At 54.2% G+C, this 20067-nt stretch overlaps 1 protein-coding gene across 3 annotated transcripts in view; it reads left to right on the forward strand.

Moving 5' to 3' along the window:
- The first annotated feature begins 276 nt into the window (after positions 1–276).
- The window catches only part of RERG (RAS like estrogen regulated growth inhibitor), a 333438-nt gene continuing 313647 nt past the window's right edge, over positions 277–20067 (forward strand). For 2 of the 3 annotated variants that reach the window (XM_063929455.1, XM_063929454.1), the window contains exons 1-2: positions 292–395; positions 722–924. The gene's annotated coding sequence lies outside the window, so the exon portion shown is untranslated. Of the gene's footprint in view, positions 396–721; positions 925–20067 lie in introns of all 3 variants that reach the window. The other variant, XR_010179772.1, reaches the window with a different exon arrangement.

A 20067-nucleotide genomic window follows, 5' to 3' on the forward strand; every position in this document is an offset into this window, starting at 1 on the left:
TGAGGAGGGGGGCTCCTCTTGCAGCTCAGTCAGGAGACATGATGCAGGGCAGACACTGGTGAGACGCGAGAGACTCCCAATCCCAGTAATGCTTTGCAACAGGCTGACCAGGCTCACACACAGGGAGACCAGAGGAGAGAGGAGGAGCAGGGGAGGAAGGCCAGCTCTGATTGGCTGGGACTCGGGAGAGCTCTCTCCTCCCTCTGCACAAGTGCTCAGCTCAATCCCGTCTATCTGTCTCACCCAGCTGTGACTCGCTCTGCTGTGGGAGGGGTTAATGCAGATCTCCGGTACACTGTGTACACAGCAGCACATGGAATGGAGCTGTGTGTTAGGGGGGGCGGTCGCCCCGTTCGCCCCCCCCTAAATCCGGCCCTGGGTCCCGGGGACTTCCGGTAATGGCGTACAGCTTCCGGTCTCTCAACACCTCCTCCGCCTCTGCCAGTACCTCCTCTCTTTGATGGCCCCACACCCTGGTTCTCTGTCTATACCTTGTACTTGTCCTATATTGCCTCACATTTTGTTTTCTTGTTTTGCGCATTTGTGTACTCTGTAATTGGGAGCTGCGGATCCCTTGTGTTGCCATATAAATAAAAGATGATGATGATGATAATAATAATAATGTTGTTTGGGGCAAATAGTTATTGGCATTTATAAATACAGTCCATTCTCCTGCCATGGTAAGTGTTTGTAGTTATACCTGTCCATATTTTACCTCCAGTCCTTATAGCACGTGGTGATGGCGCGAATGCCAAGTCCATATTAATCCCTGCAATATGCTCAGCAGCCAGTAGAGGTCGCCAGAACCTCTGTATTCCAGCCTGCGGCGCTGCGGCTGCTCCCGTGACACAGGCGGCTCAGCCTCCCACTCAGCGACCTCCTTCTGCGGCTGTGACAGTAGCTCGGCGGCGGCTGCAGGACGTGGTGAGTGTTCCCGGCTCCTTGTGGAATAATATAGATCATACATTGTCTTTCCTGCGGTATATGTGTGCGGTATATGCGTGTTCTGTGTGTAAATGTATCCTGTGTTGTACTGTGTAGATTACACCTGTGTCTTATGTATGTATGTATGTATGTATGTATGTATGTATGTATGTATGTATGATGTATGTAGTATGTATGTATGATGTATGTATTATGTATGTATGTATGATGTATGATGTATGTATTATGTATGTATGTATGTATGATGTATGTATTATGTATGTATGTATATATGTATGTATTATGTATGTATGTATTTATTGCAGTGTAGGTGTATATTACATGCACACACTCTATGTATATATGCATATGATAAGCAGGAATATGAATGATTATGTAATCTCTGTGTGTACATACATTGTAGAAAAGATATGAATGTATGTTGAATGAATGAATATATATATATTACACCCCCCCCCCCCCCCCCCCCTGTGTATGGGCATTTGAGGTATTTTTGGTACTGGTCAGTCACTGCGATCTGCGCTGTACGTGTAGAACATTAGGGTGACCTTCGTTATGTATTTTATATGGGATTGTGATAAGAATGCTGCCAGAGGGCAGTGCTATAGTTTCCTATGCCACAAGGGCGGTGCTGTACTAGCGAATCACAGCGCACATCTCCGGGATAAAGGCGCAGAAGTGCCAGGTTATCAATAAACCACCACACTTCAATATCAGCCACGTATGTTACCTTCTCAGACATTGGGCCCGATTCAGACCTGTTCGCTGCTGTGCGTTTTTGCAGCGGTCTGCGATCAGACAGCCTCCGCCCATATAAAGTGAAAACCCGTCCCGTGCATGTGTACGCCGCGCAAAAACTTCACCAGACAACGGACAGCTGCAAATCCGTTCTCACCATCGAATGATATTTCCATTATGCGCAGCCCAGGACTTACTCCTACAGGGCGATAGAATCCGGCTGATCGGGGCCAGAGCAGACATCACACACCCTCCCAGAAACCGCTTGGGCACGCCCACGTTCTCCCTGACACTCCCAGGAAACAGCCAGTTACCACCCCCAAATGTCTGCTTCCTGTCAATCACCTTGCGATCACAATCCTGTTGCTGTTTGACGTCACGCGGTGCATGCGCAGTCATTCGTTAATCGTCCGCTGTGCGAGTTCGCACAACATTGATCAGGTCTGAATCGGGCCCATGGTTCTATACTGTGTGTAGCCTCCGTGTTTGCTTCATGCACATGCTGATCTACAACTCCTACATATTACACAGCAGAGCGAATACACCAATCATCTCTCTTGTCAAACATGACTGTGTGTGGGGGGGGGGGGCTGGGGGTGTACAGGGCCCTGGTCCATGGAAGCCAAATTGCGTGTGTGTGGGGCAGAAAGTGACGTGCGTTTAACAGTAGCTCCCGCATTGATCCATGCGGCCACTTTTCTTTGCCAAGGCTGTGTCCAAGGTTATTTCAGCTATGGGGTATATGCAATTAGCGGCGAATCGCGGCAAATTATCGCCGTTTTTAAATTCGACACAATTCGACCGTCCAATTTCGGCAAGTGGTTGCCGAAATTCACCATATTCAATGGAAAACGGATTCGACAGTCCCGCGGGCGAAAAACGTCCGATTTGACGGATTTTGCCGCGATTTAAAAAAAACGGGAAAAACCCGAAAAAAAATGGCGTGGGGTCCCCCCTCCAAAGCATAACCAGCCTCGGGCTCTTCGAGCTGGTCCTGGTTCTAAAAATCCGGGGGAAAAATGGACAGGGGATCCCCCGTATTTTTAAAACCAGCACCGGGCTCTGCGCCTGGTGCTGGTGCAAAAAATACGGGGGACAAAAAGAGTAGGGGTCCCCCGTATTTTTTACACCAGCATCGGGCTCCACTAGCTGGACAGATAATGCCACAGCCGGGGGTCACTTTTATACAGTGCCCTGCGGCCGTGACATTAAATATCCAACTAGTCACCCCTGGCCGGGGTACCCTGGGGGAGTGGGGACCCCTTCAATCAAGGGGTCCCCCCCCCAGCCACCCAAGGGCCAGGGGTGAAGCCCAAGGCTGTCCCCCCCCATCCAAGGGCTGTGGATGGGAGGCTGATAGCCTTGAGGAAAATGACATGAATATTGTTTTTCCCAGTAGTACTACAAGTCCCAGCAAGCCTCCCCCGCAAGCTGGTACTTGGAGAACCACAAGTACCAGCATGCGGGAGAAAAACGGGCCCGCTGGTACCTGTAGTACTACTGGAAAAAAAATACCCAAATAAAAACAGGAGACACACATCGTGACAAGTACAACTTTATTACACACTGCCGACACACACATACTTACCTATGTTGACACGCCGACTGCCACAGTCTCCGACGATCCGAGGGTACCTGTGAAAAAAATTATACTCACCTGCCAGTGTCCAGAGATAAATCCACGTCCAGAGATAAAATCCTCGTACTTGGCAAAAAAAAAACACGAACACCCGACCACCGGACTGAAAGGGGTCCCATGTTGACACATGAGACCCCTTTCCCCGAATGCCGGGACCCCACGTGACTGCTGTCACTGAGGTCCCTTCAGCCAATCAGGAAGTGCCACGTCGTAGCTCTCACCTGATTGGCTGTGTGCGTCTGAGCTCAGACAGCGCATCGCACAGCTCCCTCCATTACTTTTAATGGTGGGAACTTTGCCGTCAGCGGCGGGGTTACCCGCGGTCAGCCACTGACCGCGGGTGACTCCACCACTAACTGCAAAGTTCCCACCATTGAATATAATGGAGAGGCTTTGTGATGCGCTGTCTGGCAGCTCAGACGTGCACAGAGCCAATCAGCAGAGTGCAAGGACGTTGTCTGCATTCGTGGAAAGGGGTCTCATGTGTCAACATGGGACCCCTTTCAGTCCGCTGGTCGGGTGTTCGTTTTGTTGTTTTGACAAGTACGAGGATTTATCTCTGGACCCTGGATCAGGTGAGTATAATTATCTTTTATTTTCAGGTACCCGTGGATTCTACTTGGAGAAGAGGACCGACTGCTTCGTGTCAACATAGGTAAGTATGTGTGTGTCGGCAGTGTGTAATAAAGTTGTACTTGTCACGGTGTGTGTCTCCTGTTTTCATTTGGGTATTTTTTTCCAGTAGTACTACAGGTACCAGCGGGCACGTTTTTCTCCCGCATGCTGGTACTTGTGGTTCTCCAAGTACCAGCTTGCGGGGGAGGCTTGCTGGGACTTGTAGTACTACTGGGAAAAACAATATTCATGTCATTTTCCTCAAGGCTATCAGCCTCCCATCCGCAGCCCTTGGATGGGGGGGGACAGCCTCGGGCTTCACCCCTGGCCCTTGGGTGGCTGGGGGGGGACCCCTTGATTGAAGGGGTCCACACACCCCCAGGGTACCCCGGCCAGGGGTGACTAGTTGGATATTTAATGCCACGGCCGCAGGGCACTGTATAAAAGTGACCCCCGGCTGTGGCATTATCTGTCCAGCTAGTGGAGCCCGATGCTGGTGTAAAAAATACGGGGGACCCCTACTCTTTTTGTCCCCCGTGTTTTTTGCACGAGCACCAGGCGCAGAGCCTGGTGCTGGTTTTAAAAATACGGGGGATCCCCTGTCCATTTCCCCCCCAGATTTTTAGAACCAGGTCCGGCTCGAAGAGCCCGAGGCTGGTTATGCTTTGGAGGGGGGACCCCACGCCATTTTTTTTCTGGGATTTTACCATTCCATCTAAAAAAATAAAAATATTATTTTTAAAAATATATAAATAATACTTGTGCCTCCAAAAAAGACAAACCAAGTACCTAATCCCTTCTAATATAAATAGATATGCTATTACCAAGAAAAAAAACCACAAAAAAAACATGTTTTAAATTTTTTTTTATTAGTTTCACCCACCAAAGTGTGGCGGATTGAAAATGACGAATTTACTGTCTAAAAGCACTGTTGTCGAATTTCCAAACTTCAATTGAATATACTTTGGTCGAATTGCAGCACTTGTATCATTGCAGAAAAGCCGAATTTCAAAAAGTCGAATTTTGATAGTCCGTTTTTTTGATGGAAAGTACTGAATTGCATTGTCGATTTTTTTTTTTTTTGGCGAAAAAGTCCCGGAATTCGACAATTTCGGGAATTCGACCGCAATTGCATATACCCCTATGTGTATATAAGGGAAACTAGGAATAACGCTACGACCCCTCTTCACCCTAATCCAAACCCTAACCCCTAATACGTACCCTTAACCCTACAACACTATGTGTGACGGGCTGGATTGCCCGGGTAAACCCTGTTGACAGCGCATGTGTGTAAGGGTTACTTAGCATTTGTGCTGTCCGCTATGTGTGGGAAAATGGCACAAGGCTCAGTGTTAAACAAGTGTACAGGATGTGCAAGGTAGCCATACGCTGCCAGCCGTAGACCTAAAGGTGGGTACACTCTAGGCGATGTGCTCCGTGAGTTACATCACCTGGTGTGTCCTCCCGGCCCGCCCGATGGCGGGCATACACACTGTGCGCTATCGCTAGCGATATCGCACAGTGACGTCATGTCGTGGCCATGCTGTACATGCCTCTGGATGATGAGTTTAAATTGAGCTACATGTACGGCCGAACGACCCGCAGGGTGAGCATTGGCCGTCGTCAGTTGCATACACACTGGGCAATCTAATAAACAATATCGCTCAGAAGGGGGAAAATTAGCGATATCGTATCGCCCAGTGTGTATGCACTTTTAGTCTCACAAATTGGCTGCTATGTCTATTATTATGGCAGGTTGGGTATGAAATCCCAGTAGTCCGTATCCCCACCGATCCTGGTAGGTATGTAAACCCTACCCCCAACCTACCACTCCCGCAACCTAACCGTCCCCTCCTGATGCCTTACCTGCAGCCTACCTCTAAGCCTCCCCACGCAGCCTAACTCTAACCATCCCCTCCCGAAGCCTTACCTGCAGCCTAACCATAACCTTCCCCACGCAGCCTAACCCTAACCGTCCACTCCCGAAGTCTTACCCGTAGCCTAACCCTAACCGTCCCCTCCCGAAGCCTTACCCGTAGCCTAACCCTAACCTTCCCCATGCAGCTTAAAACTAACCGTCCCCTCCCGAAGCCTTACCCGTAGCCTAACCCTCACCTTCCCCATGCAGCCTAAAACTAACCGTCCCCTCCCGAAGCCTTACCCGTAGCCTAACCCTAACCTTCCCCATGCAGCCTAACCCTAACCGTCCACTCCCGAAGTCTTACCCGTAGCCTAACCCTAACCGTCCCCTCCCGAAGCCTTACCCGTAGCCTAACCCTAACCTTCCCCATGCAGCTTAAAACTAACCGTCCCCTCCCGAAGCCTTACCCGTAGCCTAACCCTCACCTTCCCCATGCAGCCTAAAACTAACCGTCCCCTCCCGAAGCCTTACCCGTAGCCTAACCCTAACCTTCCCCACGCAGCCTATAACTAACCGTCCCCTCCCGAAGCCTTACCCGTAGCCTAACCCTAACCTTCCCCATGCAGCCTAACCCTAACCTTCCCCACGCAGCCTATCCATAACCGTCCCCTCCCGAAGCCTTACCCGTAGCCTAACCCTAATCTTCCCCACGCAGCCTAACCCTAACAGTCCCCTCCCGAAGCCTTACCTGCAGCCTAACCATAACCTTCCCCACGCAGCCTAACCCTAACCGTCCACTCCCGAAGTCTTACCCGTAGCCTAACCCTAACCGTCCCCTCCCGAAGCCTTACCCGTAGCCTAACCCTAACCTTCCCCATGCAGCTTAAAACTAACCGTCCCCTCCCGAAGCCTTACCCGTAGCCTAACCCTCACCTTCCCCATGCAGCCTAAAACTAACCGTCCCCTCCCGAAGCCTTACCCGTAGCCTAACCCTAACCTTCCCCATGCAGCCTAACCCTAACCGTCCACTCCCGAAGTCTTACATACAGCCTAACTCTAACCTTCCCCACGCAGCCTATCCCTATCCGTCCCCTCCCGAAGCCTTACCCGTAGCCTAACCCTAACCTTCCCCATGCAGCCTATCCCTAACCGTCCCCTCCCGAAGCCTTACCTACAGCCTAACCCTAACCTTCCCCACGCAGCCTATCCCTAACCGTCCCCTCCCGAAGCCTTACCTGCAGCCTACCTCTAACCCTCCCCACGCAGCCTAACTCTAACCATCCCCTCCCGAAGCCTTACCTGCAGCCTAACCATAACCTTCCCCATGCAGCCTAACCCTAACCGTCCACTCCCGAAGTCTTACCCGTAGCCTAACCCTAACCGTCCCCTCCCGAAGCCTTACCCGTAGCCTAAGCCTAACCTTCCCCACGCAGCCTATCCCTAACCGTCCCCTCCCGAAGCCTTACCTGCAGCCTAACCCTAACCTTCCCCATGCAGCCTAAAACTAACCGTCCCCTCCCGAAGCCTTACCCGTAGCCTAACCCTAACCTTCCCCACGCAGCCTATAACTAACCGTCCCCTCCCGAAGCCTTACCCGTAGCCTAACCCTAACCTTCCCCATGCAGCCTAACCCTAACCTTCCCCACGCAGCCTATCCCTAACCGTCCCCTCCCGAAGCCTTACCTACAGCCTAACTCTAACCTTCCCCACGCAGCCTATCCCTAACCGTCCCCTCCCAAAGCCTTACCCGTAGCCTAACCTCCCCCACGCAGCCTATCCCTAACCGTCCCCTCCCAAAGCCTTACCCGTAGCCTAACCCTAACCTTCCCCACGCAACCTATCCCTAACCGTCCCCTCCCGAAGCCTTACCTACAGCCTAACCCTAACCTTCCCCACGCAGCATTTCCCTTACCGTCCCCTCCCGAATCCTTACCCGTAGCCTAAGCCTAACCTTCCCCACGCAGCCTATCCCTAACCGTCCCCTCCCGAAGCCTTACCCGTAGCCTAACCCTAACCTTCCCCACGCAGCCTAACCCTAACAGTCCCCTCCGGAATCCTTACCTGCATCCTAACCCTAACCTTCCCCACGCAGCCTATCCCTAACCGTCCCCTCCCAAAGCCTTACCCGTAGCCTAACCCTAACCTTCCCCACGCAGCCTAACCCTAACAGTCCCCTCCCGAAGCCTTACATACAGCCTAACTCTAACCTTCCCCGCGCAGCCTATCCCGATCCGTCCCCTCCCGAAGCCTTACCCGTAGCCTAACCCTAACCTTCCCCATGCAGCCTATCCCTAACCGTCCCCTCCCGAAGCCTTACCTACAGCCTAACCCTAACCTTCCTCACGCAGCCTATCCCTAACCGTCCCCTCCCGAAGCCTTACCTGCAGCCTAACCCTAACCTTCCCCATGCAGCCTAAAACTAACCGTCCCCTCCCGAAGCCTTACCCGTAGCCTAACCCTAACCTTCCCCATGCAGCCTAAACCTAACCTTCCCCACGCAGCCTATCCCTAACCATCCCCTCCCGAAGCCTTACCCGTAGCCTAACCCTAACCCGTAGCCTAACCCTAACCTTCCCCACGCAGCCTATCACTAACCGTCCCCTCCCGAAGCCTTACCCGTAGCTTAACTCTAACCTCCCCCACGCAGCCTTTCCCTAACCGTCCCCTCCCGAAGCCTTACCCGTAGCCTAACCCTAACCTTCCCCACGCAGCCTATCCCTAACCGTCCCCTCCCGAAGCCTTACCCGTAGCCTAAGCCTAACCTTCCCCACGCAGCCTATCCCTAACCGTCCCCTCCCGAAGCCTTACCCGTAGCCTAAGCCTAACCTTCCCCACGCAGCCTATCCCTAACCGTCCCCTCCCGAAGCCTTACCCGTAGCCTAACCCTAACCTTCCCCATGCAGCCTAAACCTAACCTTCCCCACGCAGCCTATCCCTAACCGTCCCCTCCCAAAGCATTACCCGTAGCCTAACTCTAACCTCCCCCACGCAGCCTTTCCCTAACCGTCCCCTCCCGAAGCCTTACCCGTAGCCTAACCCTAACCTTCCCGACGCAGCCTATCCCTAACCGTCCCCTCCCGAAGCCTTACCCGTAGCCTAACCCTAACCTTCCCGACGCAGCCTATCCCTAACCGTCCCCTCCCGAATCCTTACCCGTAGCCTAAGCCTAACCTTCCCCACGCAGCCTATCCCTAACCGTCCCCTCCCGAAGCCTTACCCATAGCCTAACCCTAACCTTCCCCATGCAGCCTAACTCTAACCTCCCCCACGCAGCCTATCCCTAACCTTCCCCTCCCGAAGCCTTACCCGTAGCCTAACTCTAACCTCCCCCACGCAGCCTATCCCTAACCGTCCCCTCCCGAAGCCTTACCCGTAGCCTAACCCTAACCTTCCCCATGCAGCCTATCCCTAACCGTCCCCTCCCGAAGCCTTACCCGTAGCCTTAACCCTAACCTCCCCCACGCAGCCTATCCCTAACCGTCCCCTCCCGAAGCCTTACCCGTAGCCTAACCCTAACCTTCCCCACGCAGCCTATCCCTAACCGTCCCCTCCCGAAGCCTTACCTGCAGCCTAACCCTAACCTTCCCCATGCAGCGTAAAACTAACCGTCCCCTCCCGAAGCCTTACCTGTAGCCTAACCCTAACCTTCCCCATGCAGCCTAAACCTAACCTTCCCCACGCAGCCTATCCCTAACCGTCCCCTCCCGAAGCCTTACCCGTAGCCTAACCCTAACCTTCCCCACGCAGCCTAACCCTAACCGTCCCCTCCCGAAGCCTTACCTACATCCTAACCCTAACCTTCCCCATGCAGCCTATCCATAACCGTCCCCTCCCGAAGCCTTACCCGTAGCCTAACCCTAACCTTCCCCACGCAGCCTATCCCTAACCGTCCCCTCCCGAAGCCTTACCCGTAGCCTAACCCCAACCTCACCCACGCAGCCTATCCCTAACCGTCCCCTCCCGAAGCCTTACCTGTAGCCTTAACCCTAACCTTCCCCACGCAGCCTATCCCTAACAGTCCCCTCCCGAATCCTTACCCGTAGCCTAAGCCTAACCTTCCCCACGCAGCCTATCCCTAACCGTCCCCTCCCGAAGCCTTACATGCAGCCTAACCCTAACCTTCCCCATGCAGCCTAAAACTAACCGTCCCCTCCCGAAGCCTTACCCGTAGCCTAACCCTAACCTTCCCCATGCAGCCTAAACCTAACCTTCCCTACGCAGCCTATCCCTAACCTTCCCCTCCCGAAGCCTTACCCATAGCCTAACCCTAACCTTCCCCATGCAGCCTAAACCTAACCTTCCCTACGCAGCCTATCCCTAACCGTCCCCTCCCGAAGCCTTACATGCAGCCTAACCCTAACCTTCCCCATGCAGCCTAAACCTAACCTTCCCCTCCCGAAGCCTTACCCGTAGCCTAACCCTAACCTTCCCCACGCAGCCTATCCCTAACAGTCCCCTCCCGAATCCTTACCCGTAGCCTAAGCCTAACCTTCCCCACGCAGCCTATCCCTAACCGTCCCCTCCCGAAGCCTTACATGCAGCCTAGCCCTAACCTTCCCCATGCAGCCTAAAACTAACCGTCCCCTCCCGAAGCCTTACCCGTAGCCTAACCCTAACCTCCCCCACGCAGCCTAACCCTAACCGTCCCCTCCCGAAGCCTTACCTACATCCTAACCCTAACCTTCCCCACGCAGCCTATCCCTAACCGTCCCCTCCCAAAGCCTTACCCGTAGCCTAACCCTAACCTTCCCCACGCAGCCTAACCCTAACAGTCCCCTCCCGAAGCCTTACATACAGCCTAACTCTAACCTTCCCCACGCAGCCTATCCCTATCCGTCCCCTCCCGAAGCCCTACCCGTAGCCTAACCCTAACCTTCCCCACGCAGCCTATCCCTATCCGTCCCCTCCCGAAGCCTTACCCGTAGCCTAACCCTAACCTTCCCCATGCAGCCTATCCCTAACCGTCCCCTCCCGAAGCCTTACCTACAGCCTAACCCTCACCTTCCCCACGCAGCCTATCCCTAACTGTCCCCTCCCGAAGCCTTACCCGTAGCCTAACCCTAACCTTCCCCATGAAGCCTAAACCGAACCTTCCCCACGCAGCCTATCCCTAACCATCCCCTCCCGAAGCCTTACCCGTAGCCTAACCCCAACCTCACCCACGCAGCCTATCCCTAACCGTCCCCTCCCGAAGCCTTACCTGTAGCCTAACCCTAACCTTCCCCACGCAGCCTATCCCTAACAGTCCCCTCCCGAATCCTTACCCGTAGCCTAAGCCTAACCTTCCCCACGCAGCCTATCCCTAACCGTCCCCTCCCGAAGCCTTACATGCAGCCTAGCCCTAACCTTCCCCATGCAGCCTAAAACTAACCGTCCCCTCCCGAAGCCTTACCCGTAGCCTAACCCTAACCTTCCCCATGCAGCCTAAACCTAACCTTCCCTACGCAGCCTATCCCTAACCTTCCCCTCCCGAAGCCTTACCCATAGCCTAACCCTAACCTTCCCCATGCAGCCTAAACCTAACCTTCCCCTCCCGAAGCCTTACCCGTAGCCTAACCCTAACCTTCCCCACGCAGCCTATCCCTAACAGTCCCCTCCCGAATCCTTACCCGTAGCCTAAGCCTAACCTTCCCCACGCAGCCTATCCCTAACAGTCCCCTCCCGAAGCCTTACATGCAGCCTAGCCCTAACCTTCCCCATGCAGCCTAAAACTAACCGTCCCCTCCCGAAGCCTTACCCGTAGCCTAACCCTAACCTCCCCCACGCAGCCTAACCCTAACCGTCCCCTCCCGAAGCCTTACCTACATCCTAACCCTAACCTTCCCCACGCAGCCTATCCCTAACCGTCCACTCCCAAAGCCTTACCCGTAGCCTAACCCTAACCTTCACCACGCAGCCTAACCCTAACAGTCCCCTCCCGAAGCCTTACATACAGCCTAACTCTAACCTTCCCCACGCAGCCTATCCCTATCCGTCCCCTCCCGAAGCCTTACCCGTAGCCTAACCCTAACCTTCCCCACGCAGCCTATCCCTATCCGTCCCCTCCCGAAGCCTTACCCGTAGCCTAACCCTAACCTTCCCCATGCAGCCTATCCCTAACCGTCCCCTCCCGAAGCCTTACCTACAGCCTAACCCTAACCTTCCCCACGCAGCCTATCCCTAACCGTCCCCTCCCGAAGCCTTACCTGCAGCCTACCTCTAACCCTCCCCACGCAGCCTAACTCTAACCATCCCCTCCCGAAGCCTTACCTGCAGCCTAAGCCTAACCTTCCCCACGCAGCCAATCCCTAACCGTCCCCTCCCGAAGCCTTACCCGTAGCCTAACCCTAACCTTCCCCACGCAGCCTAACCCTAACCTTCCCCATGCAGCCTATAACTAACCGTCCCCTCCCGAAGCCTTACCCGTAGCCTAACCCTAACCTTCCCCATGCAGCCTAACCCTAACCTTCCCCACGCAGCCTATCCCTAACCGTCCCCTCCCGAAGCCTTACCTACAGCCTAACTCTAACCTTCCCCACGCAGCCTATCCCTAACCGTCCCCTCCCAAAGCCTTACCCGTAGCCTAACCTCCCCCACGCAGCCTATCCCTAACCGTCCCCTCCCAAAGCCTTACCCGTAGCCTAACCCTAACCTTCCCCACGCAACCTATCCCTAACCGTCCCCTCCCGAAGCCTTACCTACAGCCTAACCCTAACCTTCCCCACGCAGCATTTCCCTTACCGTCCCCTCCCGAATCCTTACCCGTAGCCTAAGCCTAACCTTCCCCACGCAGCCTATCCCTAACCGTCCCCTCCCGAAGCCTTACCCGTAGCCTAACCCTAACCTTCCCCACGCAGCCTAACCCTAACAGTCCCCTCCGGAATCCTTACCTGCATCCTAACCCTAACCTTCCCCACGCAGCCTATCCCTAACCGTCCCCTCCCAAAGCCTTACCCGTAGCCTAACCCTAACCTTCCCCACGCAGCCTAACCCTAACCGTCCCCTCCCGAAGCCTTACCCGTAGCCTAACCCTAACCTTCCCCATGCAGCCTAAACCTAACCTTCCCCACGCAGCCTATCCCTAACCATCCCCTCCCGAAGCCTAACCCGTAGCCTAACCCTAACCCGTAGCCTAACCCTAACCTTCCCCACGCAGCCTATCACTAACCGTCCCCTCCCGAAGCCTTACCCGTAGCCTAACTCTAACCTCCCCCACGCAGCCTATCCCTAACCGTCCCCTCCCGAAGCCTTACCCGTAGCCTAACCCTAACCTTCCCCACGCAGCCTATCCCTAACCGTCCCCTCCCGAAGCCTTACCCGTAGCCTAAGCCTAACCTTCCCCACGCAGCCTATCCCTAACCGTCCCCTCCCGAAGCCTTACCCGTAGCCTAACCCTAACCTTCCCCATGCAGCCTAAACCTAACCTTCCCCACGCAGCCTATCCCTAACCGTCCCCTCCCGAAGCCTTACCCGTAGCCTAACCCTTACCCGTAGCCTAACCCTAACCTTCCCCACGCAGCCTATCCCTAACCGTCCCCTCCCGAAGCCTTACCCGTAGCCTAACTCTAACCTCCCCCACGCAGCCTTTCCCTAACCGTCCCCTCCCGAAGCCTTACCCGTAGCCTAACCCTAACCTTCCCGACGCAGCCTATCCCTAACCGTCCCCTCCCGAAGCCTTACCCGTAGCCTAACCCTAACCTTCCCGACGCAGCCTATCCCTAACCGTCCCCTCCCGAATCCTTACCCGTAGCCTAAGCCTAACCTTCCCCACGCAGCCTATCCCTAACCGTCCCCTCCCGAAGCCTTACCCATAGCCTAACCCTAACCTTCCCCATGCAGCCTAACTCTAACCTCCCCCACGCAGCCTATCCCTAACCTTCCCCTCCCGAAGCCTTACCCGTAGCCTAACTCTAACCTCCCCCATGCAGCCTATCCCTAACCGTCCCCCCCCGAAGCCTTACCCGTAGCCTAACCCTAACCTTCCCCATGCAGCCTATCCCTAACCGTCCCCTCCCGAAGCCTTACCCGTAGCCTTAACCCTAACCTCCCCCACGCAGCCTATCCCTAACCGTCCCCTCCCGAAGCCTTACCCGTAGCCTAACCCTAACCTTCCCCACGCAGCCTATCCCTAACCGTCCCCTCCCGAAGCCTTACCTACATCCTAACCTTCCCCATGCAGCCTATCCCTAACCGTCCCCTCCCGAATCCTTACCCGTAGCCTAACCCTAACCTTCCCCACGCAGCCTATCCCTAACCGTCCCCTCCCGAAGCCTTACCCGTAGCCTAACCCCAACCTCACCCACGCAGCCTATCCCTAACCGTCCCCTCCCGAAGCCTTACCTGTAGCCTAACCCTAACCTTCCCCACGCAGCCTATCCCTAACAGTCCCCTCCCGAAGCCTTACCTGTAGCCTAAGCCTAACCTTCCCCACGCAGCCTATCCCTAACCGTCCCCTCCCGAAGCCTTACATGCAGCCTAGCCCTAACCTTCCCCATGCAGCCTAAAACTAACTGTCCCCTCCCGAAGCCTTACCCGTAGCCTAACCCTAACCTTCCCCATGCAGCCTAAACCTAACCTTCCCTACGCAGCCTATCCCTAACCTTCCCCTCCCGAAGCCTTACCCATAGCCTAACCCTAACCTTCCCCATGCAGCCTAAACCTAACCTTCCCCTCCCGAAGCCTTACCCGTAGCCTAACCCTAACCTTCCCCACGCAGCCTATCCCTAACAGTCCCCTCCCGAATCCTTACCCGTAGCCTAAGCCTAACCTTCCCCACGCAGCCTATCCCTAACCATCCCCTCCCGAAGCCTTACATGCAGCCTAGCCCTAACTTTCCCCATGCAGCCTAAAACTAACCGTCCCCTCCCGAAGCCTTACCCGTAGCCTAACCCTAACCTCCCCCACGCAGCCTAACCCTAACCGTCCCCTCCCGAAGCCTTACCTACATCCTAACCCTAACCTTCCCCACGCAGCCTATCCCTAACCGTCCCCTCCCAAAGCCTTACCCGTAGCCTAACCCTAACCTTCCCCACGCAGCCTAACCCTAACAGTCCCCTCCCGAAGCCTTACATACAGCCTAACTCTAACCTTCCCCACGCAGCCTATCCCTATCCGTCCCCTCCCGAAGCCTTACCCGTAGCCTAACCCTAACCTTCCCCACGCAGCCTATCCCTATCCGTCCCCTCCCGAAGCCTTACCCGTAGCCTAACCCTAACCTTCCCCATGCAGCCTATCCCTAACCGTCCCCTCCCGAAGCCTTACCTACAGCCTAACCCTAACCTTCCCCACGCAGCCTATCCCTAACCGTCCCCTCCCGAAGCCTTACCTGCAGCCTAACCCTAACCTTCCCCATGCAGCCTAAAACTAACCGTCCCCTCCCGAAGCCTTACCCGTAGCCTAACCCTAACCTTCCCCATGCAGCCTAAACCTAACCTTCCCCACGCAGCCTATCCCTAACCGTCCCCTCCCGAAGCCTTACCCGTAGCCTAACCCTAACCCTTACCCGTAGCCTAACCCTAACCTTCCCCACGCAGCCTATCCCTAACCGTCCCCTCCCGAAGCCTTACCCGTAGCCTAACCCTAACCCTTACCCGTAGCCTAACTCTAACCTCCCCCACGCAGCCTATCCCTAACCGTCCCCTCCCGAAGCCTTACCCGTAGCCTAACCCTAACCTTCCCCATGCAGCCTATCCCTAACCGTCCCCTCCCGAAGCCTTACCCGTAGCCTAACCCTAACCTCCTCCACGCAGCCTATCCCTAACCGTCCCCTCCCGAAGCTTTACCTACAGCCTAACCCTAACCTTCCCCACCCAGCCTATCCCTAACAGTCCCCTCCCGAATCCTTACCCGTAGACTAAGCCTAACGTTCCCCACGCAGCCTATCCCTAACCGTCCCCTCCCGAAGCCTTACCTGCAGCCTAACCCTAACCTTCCCCATGCAGCGTAAAACTAACCGTCCCCTCCCGAAGCCTTACCTGTAGGCTAACCCTAACCTTCCCCACGCAGCCTAAACCTAACCTTCCCCACGCAGCCTATCCCTAACCGTCCCCTCCCGAAGCCTTACCCGTAGCCTAACCCTAACCTTCCCCACGCAGCCTAACCCTAACCGTCCCCTCCCGAAGCCTTACCTACATCCTAACCCTAACCTTCCCCACGCAGCCTATCCCTAACCGTCCCCTCCCGAAGCCTTACCCGTAGCCTAACCCTAACCTTCCCCACGCAACCTATCCCTAACCGACCCCTCCCGAAGCCTTACCCGTAGCCTAACCCTAACCTTCCCCACGCAGCCTATCCCTAACAGTCCCCTCCCGAATCCTTACCCGTAGCCTAACCCTAACCTTCCCCACGCAGCCTATCCCTAACCGTCCCCTCCCGATGCCTTACATGCAGCCTAGCCCTAACCTTCCCCATGCAGCCTAAAACTAACCGTCCCCTCCCGAAGCCTTACCCGTAGCCTAACCCTAACCTTCCCCATGCAGCCTAAACCTAACCTTCCCCACGCAGCCTATCCCTAACCGTCCCCTCCCGAAGCCTTACCCGTAGCCTAACCCTTACCCGTAGCCTAACCCTAACCTTCCCCACGCAGCCTATCCTTAACCGTCCCCTCCCGAAGCCTTACCCGTAGCCTAACTCTAACCTTCCCTACGCAGCCTATCCCTAACCGTCCCCTCCCGAAGCCTTACCCGTAGCCTAACCCTAACCTTCCCTACGCAGCCTATCCCTAACCGTCCCCTCCCGAAGCCTTACCTACAGCCTAACCCTAACCTTCCCCACGCAGCCTATCCCTAACCGTCCCCTCCCGAAGCCTTACCTACAGCCTAACCCTAACCTTCCCCACGCAGCCTAACCCTAACCGTCCCCTCCCGAAGCCTTACCTACAGCCTAACCCTAACCTTTCCCACGCAGCCTAACCCTAACCGTCCCCTCCCGAAGTCTTACCCGTAGCCTAACCCTAACCGTCCCCTCCCGAAGCCTTACCTACAGCCTAACCCTAACCTACTCCTTACACTTCCCCCCCCCTTACTTACCAGCGGGATTCTGACCGTGGGGATCCTGGGCCTAAATAATTGATATAGCAATATTACAATAGTGAAGTTTGTGAGTTTGTTCACTTTTAGGAACGTCGTCGCTATTGGGTACGTTATGATTGGACTGCAGTATAATTCTCCATTGTGTGGGTGTGGTAAACTAGATCTACATAAAATAGACAGTAGGTCGAAACCATGTGGTCGACATGGAAAAAGTTGACAGGGTCAAAAGGGCGACAGGTACAAAAAGTTAACGTGGTTAAACGGTCAACTTGAAAATGGTTGACACAAAAAAAGGTCAACACATGATTTTTTTTATATTTTTGTCCAAATTTTGTCCATTTCGCAGTGTGTGACCATGATTAATGTAGACCCGTGCGGGGTCGCTTCATGCAGCGTGATCGCTGCGCTCGGCACAGGTTATTGTTCCCAGGCGTAGTCCACGTGGGTGTAGTATGGTATACTGTGCGCCTGGATCCCGACATTCGGCATACAGAAGACCACCCGTCCACGTGGGTGGTAAATGAAGCAAAAGCTGTAAAATTTGTAAAAACCTTGAATAAAACGTGTCGACTATTGTCATGTCGACCTTTTGAACATGTTGACTTTAGACACAGTCGACCTTTTGACCTATCAACCATATGGGGTCGACATACTGACTGTACAACCAGACGGTGTCTATTGCCTGGAACCCGCTGCACTGCAGGGGGGAGATTTCCTAACTCAAATCTAAATTGCGTTTAAAAATAAAGCCGGTCATTATTTGTTGGCTACATGCAAAAGCAGCCAGTATTTACCCTGCATGCAAAATAATAAATGGTTTGCCCAGGTGCAAATTTACTTGCTTATTTCTCTAACGTCCTAGTGGATGCTGGGGACTCCGAAAGGACCATGGGGAATAGCGGCTCCGCAGGAGACTGGGCACAAAGTAAAAGCTTTAGGACTAGCTGGTGTGCACTGGCTCCTCCCCCTATGACCCTCCTCCAAGCCTCAGTTAAGATTTTGTGCCCGAACGAGAAGGGTGCAATCTAGGTGGCTCTCCTGAGCTGCTTAGAGTAAAAGTTTAAATAGGTTTTTTTATTTTCAGTGAGACCTGCTGGCAACAGGCTCACTGCATCGAGGGACTAAGGGGAGAAGAAGCGAACTCACCTGCGTGCAGAGTGGATTGGGCTTCTTAGGCTACTGGACATTAGCTACAGAGGGACGATCACAGGCCCAGCCATGGATGGGTCCCGGAGCCGCGCCGCCGGCCCCCTTACAGAGCCAGAAGAGTGAAGAGGTCCGGAAAATCGGCGGCAGAAGACGTCCTGTCTTCAATAAGGTAGCGCACAGCACCGCAGCTGTGCGCCATTGCTCTCAGCACACTTCACACTCCGGTCACTGAGGGTGCAGGGCGCTGGGGGGGGGGGCGCCCTGGGACGCAATGAAAATACCTTAAATGGCTAAAAATACATCACATATAGCTCCTGGGCTATATGGATGTATTTAACCCCTGCCAGTTTTCCACAAAAAAGCGGGAGAAAGTCAGCCGAAAAAGGGGCGGAGCCTATCTCCTCAGCACACAAGCGCCATTTTTTCCTCACAGCTCCGTTGGAGGAAGGCTCCCTGACTCTCCCCTGCAGTCCTGCACTACAGAAACAGGGTAAAACAAGAGAGGGGGGGCTCTAAATTGGCATATAAATATATACAGCAGCTATATTAGGGAAAAACACTTATATAAGGTTATCCCTGTATATATATAGCGCTCTGGTGTGTGCTGGCAAACTCTCCCTCTGTCTCCCCAAAGGGCTAGTGGGGTCCTGTCCTCTATCAGAGCATTCCCTGTGTGTGTGCTGTGTGTCGGTACGCTGTGTCGACATGTATGAGGAGGAAAATGGTGTGGAGGCGGAGCAATTGCCTGTGTTAGTGATGTCACCCCCTAGGGAGTCGACACCTGACTGGATGGTCTTATGGAAAGAATTACGTGATAGTGTCGGCACTTTACAAAAGACTGTTGACGACATGAGACAGCCGGCAAATCAGTTAATACCTGTACAGGCGTCTTAAACACCGTCAGGGGCTATAAAACGCCCGTTACCTCAGGTCGATACAGACACTGACTCCAGTGTCGACGGTGAGGAAACAAACGTATTTTCCAGTAGGGCCACACGTTACATGATCACGGCAATGAAGGAGGTTTTGAACATTTCTGATACTACAAGTACCACAAAAAAGGGTATTATGTGGGGTGTGAAAAAACTACCCGTAGTTTTTCCTGAATCAGATGAATTAAATGAGGTGTGTGATGAAGCATGGGTTTCCCCCGATAAAAAACTGCTAATTTCTAAAAAATTATTGGCATTATACCCTTTCCCGCCAGAGGTTAGGGCGCGTTGGGAAACACCCCCTAGCGTAGATAAGGCGCTCACACGCTTATCAAAACAAGTGGCGTTACCGTCTCCTGATACGGCCGCCCTCAAGGAACCAGCTGATAGGAAGCTGGAAAATATCCTTAAAAGTATATACACACATACTGGTATTATACTGCGACCAGCAATCGCCTCAGCCTGGATGTGCAGTGCTGGGGTGGCTTGGTCGGATTCCCTGACTGAAAATATTGATACCCTGGACAGGGACAATATATTATTGACTATAGAGCATTTAAAGGATGCATTTCTATATATGCGAGATGCACAGAGGGATATTTGCACTCTGGCATCAAGAGTAAGTGCGATGTCCATTTCTGCCAGAAGAGGATTATGGACGCGACAGTGGTCAGGGGATGCGGATTCCAAACGGCATATGGAAGTATTGCCGTATAAAGGGGAGGAGTTATTTGGGGTCGGTCTATCGGACCTGGTGGCCACGGCAACGGCTGGAAAATCCACCTTTTTACCCCAAGTCACCTTGCAGCAGAAAAAGATACCGTCTTTTCAGGCTCAGTCCTTTCGTCCCCATAAGGGCAAGCGGGCAAAAGGCCACTCATATCTGCCCCGGGGCAGAGGAAGGGGAAAAAGACTGCAGCAAACAGCCTCTTCCCAGGAACAGAAGCCCTCCCCCGCTTCTGCCAAGTCCTCAGCATGACGCTGGGGCCTTACAAGCGGACTCAGGCACGGTGGGGGCCCGTCTCAAGAATTTCAGCGCGCAGTGGGCTCACTCGCAAGTGGACCCCTGGATCCTGCAGGTAGTATCTCAGGGGTACAAATTGGAATTCGAGACGTCTCCCCCTCGCCGGTTCCTGAAGTCTGCTTTACCAACGTCTCCCCCCGACAGGGAGGCGGTAT

Source organism: Pseudophryne corroboree, chromosome 6 (assembly GCF_028390025.1).
Source record: "Pseudophryne corroboree isolate aPseCor3 chromosome 6, aPseCor3.hap2, whole genome shotgun sequence".
NCBI lineage: Eukaryota > Metazoa > Chordata > Amphibia > Anura > Myobatrachidae > Pseudophryne > Pseudophryne corroboree.